General features: G+C 48.2%; 2 long non-coding RNA genes across 2 annotated transcripts; one reads left to right on the plus strand and one right to left on the minus strand.

Annotated features, from left to right (window-relative positions):
• The first annotated feature begins 906 nt into the window (after positions 1 to 906).
• On the plus strand, positions 907 to 1,246 carry LOC146722365 (uncharacterized). The gene is made up of 2 exons (XR_014925198.1): positions 907 to 1,095; positions 1,169 to 1,246. It is a non-coding gene; the product is annotated as an uncharacterized LOC146722365 (long non-coding RNA).
• Positions 1,247 to 15,999: 14,753 nt separating this feature from the next.
• Positions 16,000 to 16,356, minus strand: LOC146722366 (uncharacterized). The gene is made up of 2 exons (XR_014925197.1): positions 16,153 to 16,356; positions 16,000 to 16,061 (listed from the first exon to the last, which is right to left on the minus strand). It is a non-coding gene; the product is annotated as an uncharacterized LOC146722366 (long non-coding RNA).
• Positions 16,357 to 18,012: the final 1,656 nt, after the last annotated feature.

An 18,012-nucleotide genomic window follows, 5' to 3' on the forward strand; every position in this document is an offset into this window, starting at 1 on the left:
GACGAAATATAAAATTAACACTATTACCAATTTAGTTGACCATGCAATAAATTTATCTAACAAACGGTTTCATGACTCTAATTTAAAAATTGTAAAGAATATTTTGAAAAATAATTGCTTCCCGGAAAATCTCATTAATAAATATGTCAATGATAGAACCCACAAGCTGTCACAACCTATAAACAATAAGGATAAAAAAATTATAAATGTAGATTCGACGGATGTTTCGAGGGAAAATTTCATCGTCATTTCATATTGTAATCGGTTCACTAATGACATATATAGATTTCTAAACAAAAAGAACCTTAATGTAATTTTTACCATCCCCAAAAAACTGAACTGTTTAATAAAATCGGGGAAAGATAATTTAGATATTAATAAGCAAACCGGCGTAGTCTATTGTATTAATTGTAACAATTGTGATTCTAATTATGTAGGGCAGACAAAAAGACATCTCAGTACTAGGATTAACGAACACCGACGTAATATTAAAAATTCAGCGAGCAATTTTTCTGTTGTTAGTGAACACAGAATTAATCAAGGACATGAATTTGATTGGTCGAATTCTTTAATTCTGCATATAGAAAACAATAGAAGAAAAAGAGAAATAGCCGAAATGTATTTTATCAAGAAATTGAATTCCAGTATCAATTTACAGAAAGACACTGAAAGCTTTAGTACGATATATGACAGTTTGTTTAGAAATTGAAGTAAAAAATTTTTAACATACATTGTTGGGAGCTATTATTAGTAGTTTATTATTGGTATGTTAAGGCAGGATGACATAAGCGAACCGAATATATTTATTTATTTATTTATTTGTCTTTTATTATCTTATACTTTTTATATTTTATTTTTCATTTTTTATATTTTATTTTAGTAATTTGCCATATGGTACGTCACAATTTAGCGAGAATGTAAATATTGTTAACTTTTAACTTTGACATAATTTTCGGCGTGTTTATTCGTTAGTACAGTGTGCTCAGTCGTAGCAAGATGACACAAGTGAAACGCAGTTAATTTACCATCCGATCTTAAGTTAAGTCTCACCGGAGCGTACTTTTAAATGTCAATAACGATATGCAGTAACTCATTGTAAGTCTCATTTGTTACATTTCACGTTTTTAATTTAAATGTTGATTCTGATTGCATGTACATTAATTTCTAGAATGCTTCTATTGTAATTTTGAAAAGGACCACAACCCGTATGGTCGAAACGTCAATAAATATAGTTTAACAAATCGAATAGACAGCCAGTGTAGTCAGTTTAATATCTACTACCTTAGTTAAACGAAAAAATTTATACGGCCGGACGTGACAACGTACATCCTAACTATACAAGACCTGCTAACCAAATACTCCCTTGCGATCCCACTCCGACAAGCAGGAGCGATACAAGTAGCAGAAGCATTTACTAACGACCTCATTTGTACATTCGGCGCACCAGGCGATCCTCACCGACCAGGGCTCACACTTTATAAACAGCCTCATGAGGACAGTAGCCCGAAAATTTAAAATCAAGCAATGTAAGACCACAGCGTACAGACCACAAGCGAACGTATCGGTAGAACGATCACACCAGGTACTCTGGGAATATATGAAGCAATTTGTTGATAGAAATAGTGAATGGGATCAAATTTTAAAACTAGCATCGTTTTCGTATAATACGAGCGTACATGAGGGTACGAAATACACTCCGTATGAACTCATTTTCGGGAAAATCGCGCGGGTCCCCTCGAGCGACCCGGACATCGAAAGCATGACTAACGAAAGCTATACACAATATTTAACCACACTATTCAACAAATTGCGTGATTCCCAAACAGCCGCACGCGAAAACTTAAATAATGCTAAGAATAGAAGTAAGAAATACTACGATAAAAAAATCAATACACGTAAATTTAAGATTAACGATAGCGTTTACTTACTTAAAGAACCTAACAGAGGGAAATTAGGAGACCAATATACAGGTCCCTATGGGATAATAAAGATACTAGGAAAAAATAATGTTAAGTGGGCCTTCGGCGAGCACTTCCGCCAATTGACCCCGAGGGTAAACAAGGCAGCGATGGCGCTATGCCGACTGCTGCCAAACCTCGGGAGACCGGACGGAGGGGTTCGCCGATTGTACGCCGGAACCATACACTCTATGATCATGTACGGGGCCCCCGTGTGGGCGGAAAAAGTGGAGGCCACCCTGCAGGATAAAAGATGCGCTGCATCAATTGCAAAGGCGGGTGGCCAACCGAATCTGCCGGGGGTTCCGTACCGTAAGCTGGACGGCCGGGGGGGTACTCTCAGGAGTGCCCCCTATAGAATTACTAGCCCGCATGTACGCCGAAGTATACAGGCGTACACGCGGGCTACAAAGGCAGGGAACGGCCGTCACAGCTGGTGTCCGGCGTGCATTGAGGACCCACACCCGACGGCAATTAATAGAAAGCTGGTCCGGCATGTTGCAAAACCCGCAGCTGCCGGGGCAGTGGACCGTCGGGGCCATCCGGCCCTGCCTGGAACAGCTGGGCAGGGCCAAGGGGGGTGTTACCTACCAAATGACGCAGGTGCTCACCGGGCATGGATGCTTCGGTGAGTACCTGTGTCGCATCAAGAAGGAGCGCACGACACGCTGCCACCATTGCAGCAATAGGAGGGATACCGCCGGCCACACGCTCCAAGAGTGTGTGGCCTAAACGGAGGAGAGGGAAGAACTGAAGGCGAGTATCGGAGGAGGGGACCTCTCTCTACCATCTGTGGTAAGACAGATGGTGGAGAGAGAAGAAGTATGGAAGGCATTCTCCTTCTTCTGTGAGAGAGTGCTCTTACAGAAGGAGGAGGCAGAGAGAGAGAGGGAGAGGGCTGGGAGAGATGCCTCTCAGCCCTCGGATGAAGACGAGGACGGAGGCAGCAATCCTGGAGATGGGGGCGGGCCCCCCCCTCTCCCGCCGTTGGCGGGTTCGCCCGTCCGTGGCGGAGGTGGGGGGAGATGCGCCCTCAGGAGGGGAGACAGAAATGGGCGCAGGGGACGGGTCCTCTCTTTTCCCGCCGTCGGCGAGCTCGCTCGTTTGTGGCGGCGGGAATCGGGGGGGGGCGCGTCCTCGGAGGAAGGGGAGGAGACAGAAATAGGCAAGGGGGCGGGCCCCCTCTTTTCCCGCCATCGGCGAGCTTGCTCGTCTGTGGTGGCGGGAATCGGGGGGGGGCGCGCCCCTGGTGGAAGTAGAGATGACAGGAGTGGGGACGGGCCCCCTCTTTTCCCGCCATCGGCGAGTTCGCTCGTCTGTGGTGGCGGGAACCGGGGGGGGGCTCGCCCTCAGCGATGCAAGAGGCAGTCGCGGAGGAGGGGGTGGGCCCTCTCTTTCCCCGCCATTGGGGAGATCACTCTCCCGTGGTGGCGGGGGGCGGGGAGGGTCCGCCATCTTGACACCCGCGCCGTATGACGCGGGGTGAGGTTGCCGGGGGGGGGTCGGGGACAATTAAGTCCATGGACTCCCCCCCTAAGACCTCTCGAGAATCGGGGGCCGTGGGTGCGCCGCCTCGCCTAGGCGGGGTGGGCGCGGCCACGCCCCCGAACGGGAAATCCCCCTGATTGCGGCCGAATCCCTGACTTCCAAGGGAGCGGAAGGAGCCGTAATCGGGGGGACCGAGGGGGGGCCACGCGTCTCTCGGGACGCCTGGGCCCCCCTCTATGACGGAGACGTGACGCGCGGGGCTCTCTCACCGGGAGCCACAAGGCACCGGTGGGAGGGCAACGCCGTCCACGGAGGGGGTTTCTCTCCTTCTGAGAGGAACTCCCTGGAGAGGGCCTCCGGGGCGAATGCCGAATCCCCATTCCCTTTGGGAGGGGGAGGGAGCACCGCTCCGGAGGCGGGGGGTGGCGGCTCGAGCGGGACACTCGAGCCGTGACCCCGCCCCCCAAACTCTTTGGGAGGGCGCGACGTAGGGTCGATACCGCCCTGCGTTGCAACCGCGAGAACCCCCGCACGATGCAATCCGCGGGGGGGGAGAGTGCCGCCTTCAGCGCTGAAGGCGGCACTCTCCCAAGGAGGGATTAGGCGGGGGGGGCGGCCAGTCGGCATGGAAAAAAGCATCCTGGCCGTTCCCCATTAACGCCCGTGAAGGTATCCGCAGTAGGTTTAGTGAGGTATGTCTTGGGCCCCCTGACCGATCCACACGTGGATCGGCCAAGGGGAACAAGAAGTCCCACATAACCATTCTGGCCTCTTCCCGGAGGCCGGAGGTATCCATGAGGATTCCCACTGCGGAAAAAAAAAAAAAAAAAAAAAAAAAAGGAAAAAATAATGTTAAGTTAGCTATAAGTAATTCCCTCAGGGGCACTGCGGACTTCCCTCAGGGGCACTGCGGACTCATCCCTGCAGTGTACGGGTGTCGCAATCCCGAGGTACCCGAGCTGGAGTGCGTGTGAAGGATGAATGGGGGGTGATGGGCGTGCAGGCCCTAAAAAGGACTTGTCCACTGCACTAGGTGAAGGAAAACACCGAAGATAACACCCGGGGGGGAGGCCCCGTTAGCTGAGTAAGGCAACCTCCTAAGGGGAAGGAAAACCCCCGACAGAAAAAACCAATTTTTCTTGTTTCATGAGATGGTGTCCAAGAAAAGAGAAGACTTCCTGGAGTCGGATACCAGGAACCGGCGGGGGGGGGGCGTAGGCCTGGCTCTCTCCTCGTCGTCATCCAGCGACGGGTCGTCCTTGAGTTTGTCGGCTGGGCTCAAGGACTTATATGCGACAGTGCCGAAAAAGGTTATAGTTGAGGTCGAGTCTCAGCTCTGTGACCTAGATGGTCTTTGGGAGGATCGAGACCCTAGTGTGGATCCTGGAGAGCTCGTGTGGTGCATTCACCGAGTTCTTCAGGATAGTGAGGTGAAAGTGTTCCGTCCGCTGGGGATATATCGCCGGCTAGCGGACCACGTTAGGAAGTTTTTCCGAGAGTGCTCTCGCGGTGAGACGGTTTTCTGTGGTTCTCACGCGTGTGTTAGTGTTGTGAGCCCGATTGACGTTGCGTGCGCGTCGGGTGAACAAATGTGTTCGTCGTTGGGGTCGGAGAGTGACTGTTCCCAGCATCTCCGTTCCCCAGAAATAGTTCGTGGAGGGAGTGACGACGAGGAGCTTCCGGAGGCTTCCTTTGTCACCGTCCCCTCGTTGAGTTCGCCGAGGTCTCCTGAGGCGGACGAGGAATGGCAGCCCTCGGACAAGAGGTTGCTGTTTGGCCGCAAGCGGTACCCTAGAAGTTCTAGGCCGGGTGCGTCCAAGCGTAAAGCCGAGAAGCGGGGTCGCCCCAAGAAGACCGGGGACTACGTCGGTCTGGCTGAGGCAAAGGAGCGTCTCAACAGAACGGTGGAGCGGGAATTAGAGTTGGCGGACATCCGTAGGGTCCTGGACCCGGATCTTGGCCCGGAGTTGTCCGCAGTGGGCGTCGAAAATATCCCGTCGGATGAGGTTTTCCGTGCCAGCCTGCAGAATGTGACCAACCAGGAGCTTCGCAGGCTGGCTGAGACGTCCGCTTCCCAAGTGGAGAAGGTGTCCGAGGTTACTGGTCTCGATCCGATCGTGGCCAGGGATCTCCGGATTTCTTCGATGAGGCTAGGGAATATCTTCCATGAGATGGAGGGGCGTATCGTTCTTGAGGCGGATCCCCAGATCGAAGCTCTTCGGAGTGAAAATCTGGGGCTCAGGAACAGGATCTCGGCCCTTGAACGGGAGCGAGATAGAGTGGCCGAAGAAATGGCTGCCTTTCGGGCTGCTCTTCCGGAGCTGGAGGAGAAGCACTTTTTTGGCGGGGCTTCGAAGAGGGCTCCAAAGAAGAAGAGGCAGCGAGTGGAGTCTTCTCCAGAGTCAACAGGTGACATGGCGGAGCGTGAAGAGGTGCTGCCGGGATCGCACCCTCTCACGGTTGCGGACCTTTCGGCCATCCTGGATAGGAGGTTTGCCGACCTTAGGGTCGATATTACATCGGCGGTTCTGGCCAGGGTGGGCCCATTGCTTGCGGGGCGGCCTGGGGCCCCTCCATTCGGAGGGGCTTCCATGGACGAGCTCCCTGTAGGCTCAGGTGGTGGAGCTGGTGCTCCAGGGTCTGGTCCCGTGGTTGGGGGCTCCGCTGCTTCCGCTCGTGCGGAGGTTCCGGCGGATGCCTCTGGTCCCGGGCCCTCCAAAAAGAGGAAGAGGCGTCGTCGTGCGCGTAGGCCCAGGCGTGCCTCTGAGAAGGATGTGTCTGCTCCTCTGGGCACTTCTGCCCAGAAGGAGAGACGGGTTTCTCCTCCTGCCAGGCCCCCCTCTAATTCGGTGGTCTCTCTGACAATTGAGGGGGAGGGGCGGGAGGAGTCTTATGCGGCGGTCCTGTCCAGGGCCATAAAGGCGATTGATCTGCCCAGTCTGGGCATTACCAACTCTCGTCTCCGTCGAGGTGTGACGGGGAGCATTTTGGTTTCCATTCCGGGGAAGGACTCGGCTGGCAAGGCGGATGCTCTGTCGGGCGAGCTTCGCAGATTGTTTTCGCCTGAAGGCAAAGTTAGGGTTGGCCGTCCCTGTCGTACGGAGGAGATACGGGTCCGTGGCGTGCTGGCCTATATGAGGAGGGAAGACATCCTGGTGTCGGTGGCTGAGGCTGATGGATGCAGTGTCGCCGACTTCAAGGCGGGGGAGATACGTGTATCTCCCAAATCAAACATCGGGTCTCTCTGGATTCGGTGCCCTGCTGGTGCTGCGCGCAAATTGGGCGCTTCAGGTAGTATTCGCATGGGGTGGACGAGGCTGACGGTTACTCCGTTGGCCCGTCGCCCCATGCAGTGTTTCAGATGCCACGCCTTTGGACATTTGTCTAACAGGTGTGGATCTGAGGTTGTTCGCAGCGGCTGCTGTTTCCGGTGTGGGATTGAGGGGCACTTGGCGGCCGTCTGTGAGGCGCAACCCCACTGTGTCCCCTGCTCCATCAGTGGGAGGCAGGCAAACCACCGTGCGGGCTCGGGGGCGTGTGCCAGGAGAGGTGTGCCCCCTTGCAGGACATTTACAGGTAAGGGAAATGTCCCTTTTAATCGTGGACAGGCTCCGGGGCGCCCTGATGGGGGGACTGGTAATCAGCCCCTCAGTCCAGTGGCGGGCCCGTCGGGGATTGCGGGGGGGCGGCGGAGTGTATCGAGAGGTGCATCCGTGGCTTCCTCCTGTGCCCCGACAGAGTTGATGTCAGACTCGTGATTGTCTACTGTTGTTATGAGAACTGCGGCCATGCTGTTCCCCAGTAATATGGGGACTTTTGGTCCGGTTACGTTCTCTGTCCTTAGTCCGTTCTCTGTTTAGTAGGTAGCGGCGATGGGTGTTTGGGTGCCGGGGAGGTTGCCGAGAGGTAACTCCGCGGCCCCCCTTTCACCTACGCCAAGTTCATGTTTGTTCTGGTCCTTTTGTCTTTCGTCAATAGGTGGGGTGTACATCTCTCCCCACCTTTATCTGTTTGTCGGCCTTTTAATGTAGGCTCTCTCTAGGAGTCGGGCCTGTGGCCCTTACTTGGTCTCTAGTTATTACTGTGGTTGTGTATACATGTAGTGTACACGTCGAGTTCGTGATGTCCCGTGACGTCATTTCATGTGGGGCTGATGACTGCGGTCATCTCGCCAACCAGGCTGGCAGGGAAAGGAGTGGGGGCTCCAATCCCATTGCACGTTGGCCTCGGGATGGCCGGGGGTGAGCTGATAGCCCGGCTCCCCCTATTTACCCTCTCGGGGTGAGGGCATTGGACGGGCAACTTAGTTGCCCGGGGTTGCATCCTTAACAGGATCCGGTCATGGGTGTCCACCGTGAAGTTATGCGTTAGCGGTTCCGCGGTGGACAATACCCGTCAAAGACCAGGGGCTATAGTCAGGTTTTAGGCTGGTACCCCGTCCGCTAGTCCTTCGGGATACTACGGACGGGAATCCGCCACGAAGCCTCCTGGCCCTCCCTCAAGGGTCAGGACGCAAAGTTTGGTTTAGGCAAATTTCCTGACTTAAAAAAAAAAAAAAAAAAGCTATAAGTAATACTCCCTCAGGGGCACTACGGACTCATCCCTGTAGTGTACGGGTGTCGCAATCCCGAGGTACCCGAGCTGGAGTGTCTGGTGATGGATGAACGAGGTGTGATGGGCGTGCAGGCCCTAAGGACTTGTCCACTGCACTAGGTGAAGGAAAACACTGACATAACACCCGGGGGGGGGAGGCCCCGTTAGCTAAGTAAGGCAACCTCCTAAGGGGAAGGAAAACCCCTGACAGAAAAAACCAATTTCTTTTTTCAGAAAATTATGAGCAGTACGAAGAAAGAAGAGAACGTCCCGGGTTCGGGTACCGGGAACCGGCGTGGGGGGGGTGTAGGCCTGGCTCCCCCCTCGTCGTCATCGAGCGACAGATCGTCCGCGGATTTGCCGGCTGGGTCCGCGGATAAGCACACTACAGTGCCGACGATTGAAGTCTTTGACCGGCTGAGGGCGATGCAAATCAGGTTCGAGTCCCGTGTTATCGGTGATGATCCTCGGGACCTGGTGCGTGAGATGACGGCTCTCATTGGGTCCAGGGAGGCTCGATTCTTCCGGGGAAGAGAACCGTATGAGAAGATGCTGGCTTTTTGCCGGCTATTCTTAGGATTTTGTGCCACAAACTCTACCCGGTGGTGTGCGGCACACAAATGCATCCTGGTCAATCTGGCGAGTGAGAGAGTCTTACCTCGCCTGAGGACCGTCGGATTGACTCTACAGGATGAGGATAGGTGGTCGGCGGAATTTCTTGTTCGGGAGAAGGAGGAGATCCGCGGCGATGATCCTCAAGTAAGTGGAGATATGTCAGGGGCAGGGCTGGTTGCTGCCGCTTCCCCCCCTCTAGGGGGGTCGCTTGGCGCGATCACCCTGTCTGACGACTCTATGGTGGTTTCTTCTCCGGGGCCCATTGAGAAGGAGGAGGCCCTGGAGTCTACAAAGACTGAGGAATGCGCATTCCTTAGAGAGGAGGTTGTTCGCCTTCGGGAGCGCGTCGAGCAGCTTGAGAGGGACAATAAGTCCCTTCATGAGCTGTTAGAGGCGAATAGGAGAGTGGCTGCGCTTTCTCCCTCTTCTGGGGAGAAGGAGGCGCCTCTTAAAAAGAGGAATAGGGCTGCCCGCAGACGGGTGATGACGCATGGGTCGGAACTGCCTGGTGGGGCTGTTGTCTCTGAGGAGGGACAGCCTTCGCTTGGTAGGACAGCGGCGGAAATTTGGAGCACTCCGTGCGGGATAGATCTTGGTGAGGAGGATCCACACCAGCAGCTGCTGGCGCGGGTGGATCTCCTCATCGAGAAGCGAGTTGCCGGGGCGGTCGAGGGCCTGAGGCGGGCTATGGAGTCCCTCAGGTCCTCCTTGGTTTCCCGGGGGGAGGAGGTAGGGTCCTCTGCCGCTGCCCTCCCGGTTAAGGAGGTTTCCCCCGTCCTCTCGACGCCTGTGCGTGGGAGACGGGGTCGGGGTGCGAGGAGGGTGGTCTCCTTCTCGGGGGTTGGGTCTCCGTCCCTGTCGGTGGCTAATTTGGTCGCTGGAGGGGTTGGGGGCCTTGGGCCCCGGGGGGGTCTAGCCGAGGTTCCGCGTCCAAGGCCGGTTATGCGGAAGAGAAGGGTCCCGAGACGGCTTCGGCAGCCCAACTCAGCGGCGGTGCATGTGACCTCTGTCGGTGACAAGAGGTCATATGCGGAGATTTTGCGGAAGGCCGGGGAGTGCATCAGCTTGGAGGAACTCGGCATTCCTCCGCTGAACATGAGGTTCACCGCCACTGGGGGCTTGCTCTTGCAAATCCCTGGTGGAAACACTGGTGAAAAGGCGGACCTCCTGGCGGGTCGCATCCGTGGTGTTTTCGCGGATCGAGAGGACGTGGTGATCTCCCCCCCCCCAGAAAACCATGGATCTTCGGATCCGTGGGACTATGGGGGAGGGAATCGCTTCTCGGGAAGATATCCGCGGCGCCCTGGTGTCTCTGGGGGGATGCTCGTCCGGGGATGTTCGGATCGGAGAGATCCGGACTCCTCGGGACTCTCCCTGGGGCACGGTGTGGGTGCGTTGCCCGGTGGCAACGGCGCGCAAAGCTGTATCCGCGGGTAGTATCAAGGTGGGCTGGGGGATGTTGGGGGTGGAGCTGCTTGGCGCCCGCCCCCTTCGGTGCTTCCGCTGCCTTGAGGTGGGGCATACTCGTCATCGATGCTCGGGGGGAGTCGATCGTTCCGACCGCTGCTATCGTTGCGGCGTGTCGGGACATCGCGCGGCGGTCTGTGGCGCCACTCCCCGCTGTCCGATTTGTTCGGACAGGGGGGTGTCGGCGGCCCACTCTTTGGGGGCTCAGGGGTGCCTGAGGCCCTCAGTTTCCGGGGTGGATGGCGGGCGCCAGGCTCCGGGTCGTCCTGTTGGGGGACGGCCTTTGGAGATCGGGGCTGCCCCAGTTGGCGCTCCTGCTGCGGAGCGCGTGCAGGCTTCGGGGCCCCCTGTCGGGAGGGCTCCCGATAGCCCCGAGTGGCTGGAGGTGGACTGCAGTCGGGGGCGGGGGAGGTCACGGAGAGGTGGCTCCCCTGTGCCGGGCTGCAGCTCTGCTCCCAATGTTTAGTGTGGTTTTTGTTTTTGTCGTAGTGTGTAGCGGTGGGTGCGGGAAGTTCTGGGGAGGTTGCCGAAAGGCGACTCCGTAGTCTCTCTGCCCCGCCCAGTTCATGTAGTAGGTCGCGGCGATGGGATTGAGTGCCGGGAGGTTGCCGCAAGGTGACTCCGCGGCCTCTTCACCCACGCCAAGTCCATGTGTACTAGTCCTTTCGTCTTTCGTCCATAAGGTGGTGCAAACATCATGCACCACCCTTTACCTGTGGTCGGCCATTGGGCCTTTGATGTTGGCCCCCTCGAGGGCTGGGCCTGTGGCCCTTATTTGGTTTTTGTTTTGTGGATGTGAATATGTCTGTCCACGTAGTTGGTGACGTCCTGTGACGTCTTAAATGTGGGGTGGGCGGCTGCGGCCGTCTCACTTACCGGGTTCGGCAGGGAGAAGGGTGGGGGCCCTGATCCTATTGCACGTCGACCCAGGGAAGTCCGGGGGGAGCTAGTAGCCCGGCTCCCTCCGATGCCCTTTCGGGGCAAGGGAATGTCCTCTCCGGGAGGATACCTGTAGTATCCTTCCGGGGGATGTGTCCTACCTTAAGAACGCCGGTCGGGTGTCCACCGTGATGTAATGCGTTAGCGGTTCCGCGGTGGACAACACCCATACGACCAGGGGCTTCAGTCAGGTTTTAGGTCGGTCCCCCGTCCGATAGTCCCTCGGGATACTACGGGCGGGAATCCACCACAAAGCCTCCTGGCCCTCCCTCAGGGGTCAGGACGGCGAAGTTTGGTTTAGGCAAATTTCCTGACTATAAAAAAAAATAAAAAAAAAGAGCTATAAGTAATACTAAGACTAAAACTGTACATATGGACAAGTTAAAGCCCTCATCACATCAAGCCCCCACCCTTGAAGACCCCCACTCCGAAGACGAATATATTTCGGACGCCCCAACGGAGGACGGGCCAGTAATCAACCAACCACGCTAAGATGAGGACTCTCGCAATCATCCTGGGCATAGGCCTTCCTGGCCCCACTATCCAACGGACTAATCGGATACGACTGCGGAGGACGGGGCTTGAACATCACAACACTCTCCCTCTTAGATATCGAAGAGTGTAAAACCGACAGCATCGATCCTAAGAAGGAGGAAGTCTATATACAACTACTCCAACTCAGTGAATTCGTGCATACTCCTGCCTACCAATGCAAAATCGAAATAGACCGGACTATATTTTACTGCGGAATGCACTCTCATATAGCAGCGGTGCAGAACGGAAGACAGGAGTATATTCACGAAATATCGGCAGACACATGCCGAAAATTGCACGAAACAGGGACCATATCCCTAGGAGTTAACCAGCACATTACTGGGATTAAGCCAACTGCAACAAACCTAAGAGCAATGACACTCGCAGGATCAGTTAAGACAGACAGAAAATGCAGCGGCACCCAGTTCAGCGACGCATACGGCTCATGGGACGACGTGATCGTGCAAGCCTCAGTACGAATCACGATACGACAATTGGAGCTGCCCGTTGGATACAATAACAATGAAGTGATACTTCCATCCGGCACTCGCTGTCCCGTAACGACAGGCGAATGCATTGATGCCGACGGCGCCTCCACCTTCTGGACAATCCTGCCAATTGACAACTGTCACTTTGGAACGATACGATGTCCTCTACGAAGGAATAGCATATCGATTGTCGCCCAGCACTCCCCAAGAGGAAGCGCCAACGATTTATACAGTCACGGCGCGTGACACAACCTTCGCATTAGCAAGGACAACCGAGACCAACGTATGCGGATACAACCTTTGGCGAACGGAACATCCCAAGCTGTGTATCCTCGAAACGAGGCCCGAACGGACATTCAAAAGCCGTTTCAAGGTTAGAATCGACAACCTCGACATCTTCACATATGTAACGTCCAGACAAATTTTAAAATTTCAATCTTTTTCAAAAATTTATCCTTTAACATGTTAGTCATGACAATCGCTTACCTACATGAAAGACCGGTATTAACAAATATTTAATCTCACATATAATTGCTCATAAGTTAAAACATGTTTTCTCACAAATGACAATGGGAATAGCAACCCATTTTTAAGTAACATTTCTGTCATAAAAAGCATAATTAACAAGGGTGCTCCGTTCCGAATCATTCGTTAGGAAACATACAGGTTAGAGAATGATAGATATAAAATATTAAAAAAAAATAGAAATTCGTTACTAACGCGAATTACCCATCAATTTACATATAACTATGGAATAAAAATGTAAATTGATGAGTTTTAACCGTCTATTGTGATTTTCAAATTATAAGTATAAAATATTAGAAAAATTAGAAATCCATAGAAATTCGTTACTAACGCGAATTACCCATCAATTTACATATAACTATGGACCAAAAATGTAAATTGATAATAAGCTTAAACGACTTGACTACGACGTAACTAGCAATTTTATTTGATTATTTCACGACGTTTCGACCATTTGGTTGTGGTCCTTTTCAAGTGAAATTTCTACAACATAATGTTACACAATATTTTTTAACATACGAAAACTCATTTAAGTGTTAAATTAATAAAATAAGTATAAATTTTATAAACATACCATCAATTAAACCGAGGTTAACATAACATCACACCGGTGTTATTTGAAATCGAAAGTTAAACGTTAAAAGAGGAACACGTCCCATCGTTATAATGTTAAAAGTAAAAAATTAAAAGAGGAACACGTCCCATCGTTATGATGTTTCGTCAACGACTAAACTTGAAACGCGCCACTAAACAATCTTTATTATTTTGTCGTAAATGTTTGTCAAATTCTCGGTGTCTTTCTGTAGGTTAACTGTATTGTCATGCTTCTTTATGAAGAACATTTCAGCAATCTCTCTCTTTCTTACATGTTTCTCGTTATGTAAAATTGTCGGTGATTTCCAATCAAAGTTATGCCCAAAATCACATCTGTGTTTGCTCAAAACCGAATGATTAGATTCATGTAATTTAATATTGCTGGCATGTTCCTTCACTCTAGTGCATAAATGTCTTTTTGTTTGTCCAATGTATGATGCATTACAATTTTTACAGTTAATCTTGTAAACTACATTCGTTTTAATATCATTAGTTATTAAATCTTTACCTCGTTTTATCAGCCTATTCAACTTTTTTGGCAAACTATAAACGACATTTATGTTAGCACTATTAAGTGACCTTTTAATACTGTCGCTAACGTCTTTAACGTATGGGAGTGGAATTACATAATTCTTATCTTGAGCCGAATTCACATTAACGTTATTATCTAAATCGTTACTCAAACTGTCGTTATTATCCGCATTGTGACCGTTACCATTCCTGTTGTTCTTCAGTACATTAATTCTTTTATTTACATACTTATTAATAATATGATCCGGAAAACAATTATTAATTAAAATGTTCTTTACAATCTCAATATTCGTATTATGAAATTGTTCGTTAGAAAGTAAAATTGCATGGTCTACTAAATTGTAAATCGTATTAATTTTGTACTTAATAGGATGACTCGAAAGAAAATTGATGTATCTGCCAGAACATGTAGGTTTCCTAAACCAATTAGTTGTCAATTTATTCCCATTGCGGATAACTGTAGAATTTAAAAAATTAATAGAAGAATTGGTCTCTATTTCATGTGTGAATTTTAAACGTTCATGATAATTATTAAATGTACTTAAAATTTCATTTATTTTAGAGTTAGGTAAAATAACAAAAATGTCGTCCACATATCTATAAAAAGTCTGAACTTTAAAACTTAAAGAACTTAAACAATTTGTTTCCAAGTCATCCATTACTAAGTCAGCTAGTATCGGTGATAGAGGGGATCCCATAGGGCTTCCATAAATTTGTTCATAATACTGCTCGTTAAATTGAAAACTCGTTGAAGTAAGTATTACATCAACAGCGTATAGGAACTGTTGCAAATTAAATTTAGTTTTTAGACTTATGTCACTCCAACGACCCTCAATTGCAGAAAAAACTAAATCTTTTGGAATATTTGTAAACAACGAACAAACATCTAAGGAAATCATTACGTCATCGTCATTAACCATTGTATTTTTAATAGTATTCACAAAAGTCCAAACATCCTTAACATTAGAATCCGGTTTCTTAACAGACTTAACTAATATCTCATGAATGTAACTGGCAATATTATAAAAGGGACTGCCTAACGATGACACAATGATCCTCAATGGATACCCGCTCTTATGGATCTTCGGGAGTCCATAACACCGTGGTAAATTACCATTTGTGCAATTCAGAAATTTATATGTTTGATCATCAATGATCTCATTATTATGCCATGACTTTACTAACGTATGAAGTTTGTTCGTCAGACGTGTAATCGGATTTTTATTTAATTTTTTGTATGTCATCGAATCACTTAACAATAATTCCATATTAGTCACATAATCATTTCTATTCATAACCACTGTCACTTGTCCTTTGTCAGCTTTGGTAACAATTAAATCTTTATTGTTCTGCAGATATTTATTAGAAATATTAAACGCATCATGAATAAATCTGTCACTATAATTGATATGTTTACTTTTAGACAGAAATTTTTGTAGTGAATTGGCAATGGATATTCTAGTTGTTTCCAAAGCATCCTCAGGAACATAACGACAATTCGATTCAAAATTCTTTATCACCTCAACAGTATAATTTAGTCGATCGTTCTTATTTGAGCAATGAATCGGTAAGGCAAACGTATCGCCTAAACTTAAGAGTTTAGATACAGTATCAGGTAACACTTTAGAGCTGATATTTATTAACCAGTTGGAATTGTCGATGTTTTCCAACGGATTTGACAATACCATATATTTCTGTTTCATCCTATCAAACTTTTTTATCATCCTACTTTTTATTCTATAATTAAAGTTATTTAGTCGTTGTTTACTTAAACGAAAAAACTGATTTACCACGTTATTAGGTAAAGAATCAAACAATTTTTTCACTATATTAGAGATCTTACACCGAATGAAATTTAGGTTTGTGTTCAAATCTTTAATCTCCAAATTCAATAATCTAACTTGATTATTCTTAACTATAGTTTTAAACCTTCGTTTCGCATAGGCACTGTGAAAACTAATTTCAGTCTTTAGGTTCTTGATGTGTGACGGCACAATGTCATATCTTCGACATCGGAGTAAAAATTTTAGTTGATGGTTACAAGCATAAAAATTCTTCTTGCATTTAATCCATGACTTAAACAAATAGGCGGTCTCGTTATTATATTGTTCAGAAATGTGTTGGAAAAAACAATCCTTCCGTACGTGCTCCATATTTCAGTCCAAGAGCAAAAATACGATCAATTAAAATTAATATCAATCAAAATTAATATTTGTCGCTAGTGGTGAAAATAAGCTTAAACGACTTGACTACGACGTAACTAGCAATTTTATTTGATTATTTCACGACGTTTCGACCATTTGGTTGTGGTCCTTTTCAAGTGAAATTTCTACAACATAATGTTACACAATATTTTTTAACATACGAAAACTCATTTAAGTGTTAAATTAATAAAATAAGTATAAATTTTATAAACATACCATCAATTAAACCGAGGTTAACATAACATCACACCGGTGTTATTTGAAATCGAAAGTTAAACGTTAAAAGAGGAACACGTCCCATCGTTATGATGTTAAAAGTTAAAAATTAAAAGAGGAACACGTCCCATCGTTATGATGTTTCGTCAACGACTAAACTTGAAACGCGCCACTAAACAATCTTTATTATTTTGTCGTAAATGTTTGTCAAATGTTTGTAAATTGATAAGTTTTAGCCATCCATCGTGATTTTTCAAATAATGGACATAAATATTAGGAAAAATTGAAAATCCATAGAAATTCATTCCTGACGCGAATTACCCATTAATTTACGTATAACTATGGGATAAAAATGTAAATCGATGAGTTTTAGCCGTCCATTGTCTTTTTCAAATGATAGATATAAATATTAGAAAAAATTAGAAATCCATAGAAATTCGTTACTAACGCGAATTACCCATCAATTTACATATAATTATGGAATAAAAATGTAAATTGATGAGTTTTAACCGTCCATTGTGATTTTCAAATCATAAGTATAAAATATTAGAAAAATTAGAAATCCATAGAAATTCATTCCTGACGTGAATTACCCATTAATTTACGTATAACTATGGACTGTAAATGTAAATTGATAAGTTTACCTGTCCATCATGATTATTTTAATTCATAACAAAATTTACGAAGTAATGCATTTTATTTCAAAACGCAAAGGGAATCGACATATTCTAGAGAATAATACCTAAAATATATATATATCGCTTGTAAAGTAGTAATTAGGTATGAAACCCGCTTTATTATGTGAACTCGGCTTTACTCTCAAGAAACATCTAAAAGATTCTAGAAGGTTCTAAAACTACGCATGATGCAACGCTGAAACACGTTGCAAACTGCAAGGCCCGTTGCAAGCCGCATAGCGATGAGTCACCAAAGAAGCACCGCTATCGCTACTAAGAAGAAAATAAGATAAATCGGAGCGCATAGCTAACAAAGGCATACCGCTATCGCTACCGAGAATAGGATAAGGAAAGTTGGAGCGCCCGACAATGAGTCATCAAAGGAACGCCGCTATCGCTACTAAGAAGCCATCTCTCCGGGACTTAACCGTCGCAATCTCTACCAGGAACAGATTGTCTCCGGTACTTCCCCGGCATATCTCTCTTGCCATTGGCTAAGCCGCATCGCCCGATGGGAGGAGCGAGCCACATTTTACGGTATATAAACCCTGCGCCCGGCACGGAACGGCAGTGATCCGCCGAAAGTTGTTCAGCCAGCACAGCCAAGTTCAGTACTTTGTTACGTCCAATAATTCATCTGGCGATAAATTACCTTTTGCACAAGACGGTCTTCTCTCGCGTCTACCTCGGTGGACGTTTAAGAAGCTGCTCTCTATTTGTTTTATGGGCAACCTGCTAGGCCGGCTATACCCAGGGAAGCCGAGAGCTTGAGATTCGATTGAGTGTATCGGACAGAGAAGGAACCTGACGGGTCGGGTCAATAAATAAAGATATTTTACAAGTATAATGTCATTTATTCATTTATAAAACCTTTCTATTGGTATAAAATTTATTGGTCCTGACGTGGTTTGTGGGGAGCTTGAAATTGAGTTACAATATGACTGAGCTCCAGTTCCGGATTGTTAGGCTGGTTGAGGTAAGTTATGAAAGAAGTGAAGTTATCTTGCGCTTCCTCAGGGATGACGTTATCGACGTCGTGAGTGAGACTCGCAGTGTCATCGTTGAGAATGTAAAAGGTTTGTTCGTTGTTAAATTGTAAAATGGGATCGTACTCTGGCGATGTAATTGGTTGGTTTTGATCCGGGATATAATATTCAGGATCGGGTAAGAATTGATGATTAGG

Source organism: Nylanderia fulva, unplaced genomic scaffold, assembly GCF_048542155.1.
Source record: "Nylanderia fulva isolate GAGA-0341 unplaced genomic scaffold, ASM4854215v1 Scaffold324, whole genome shotgun sequence".
In the NCBI taxonomy this organism is placed as follows: Eukaryota; Metazoa; Arthropoda; class Insecta; order Hymenoptera; family Formicidae; genus Nylanderia; species Nylanderia fulva.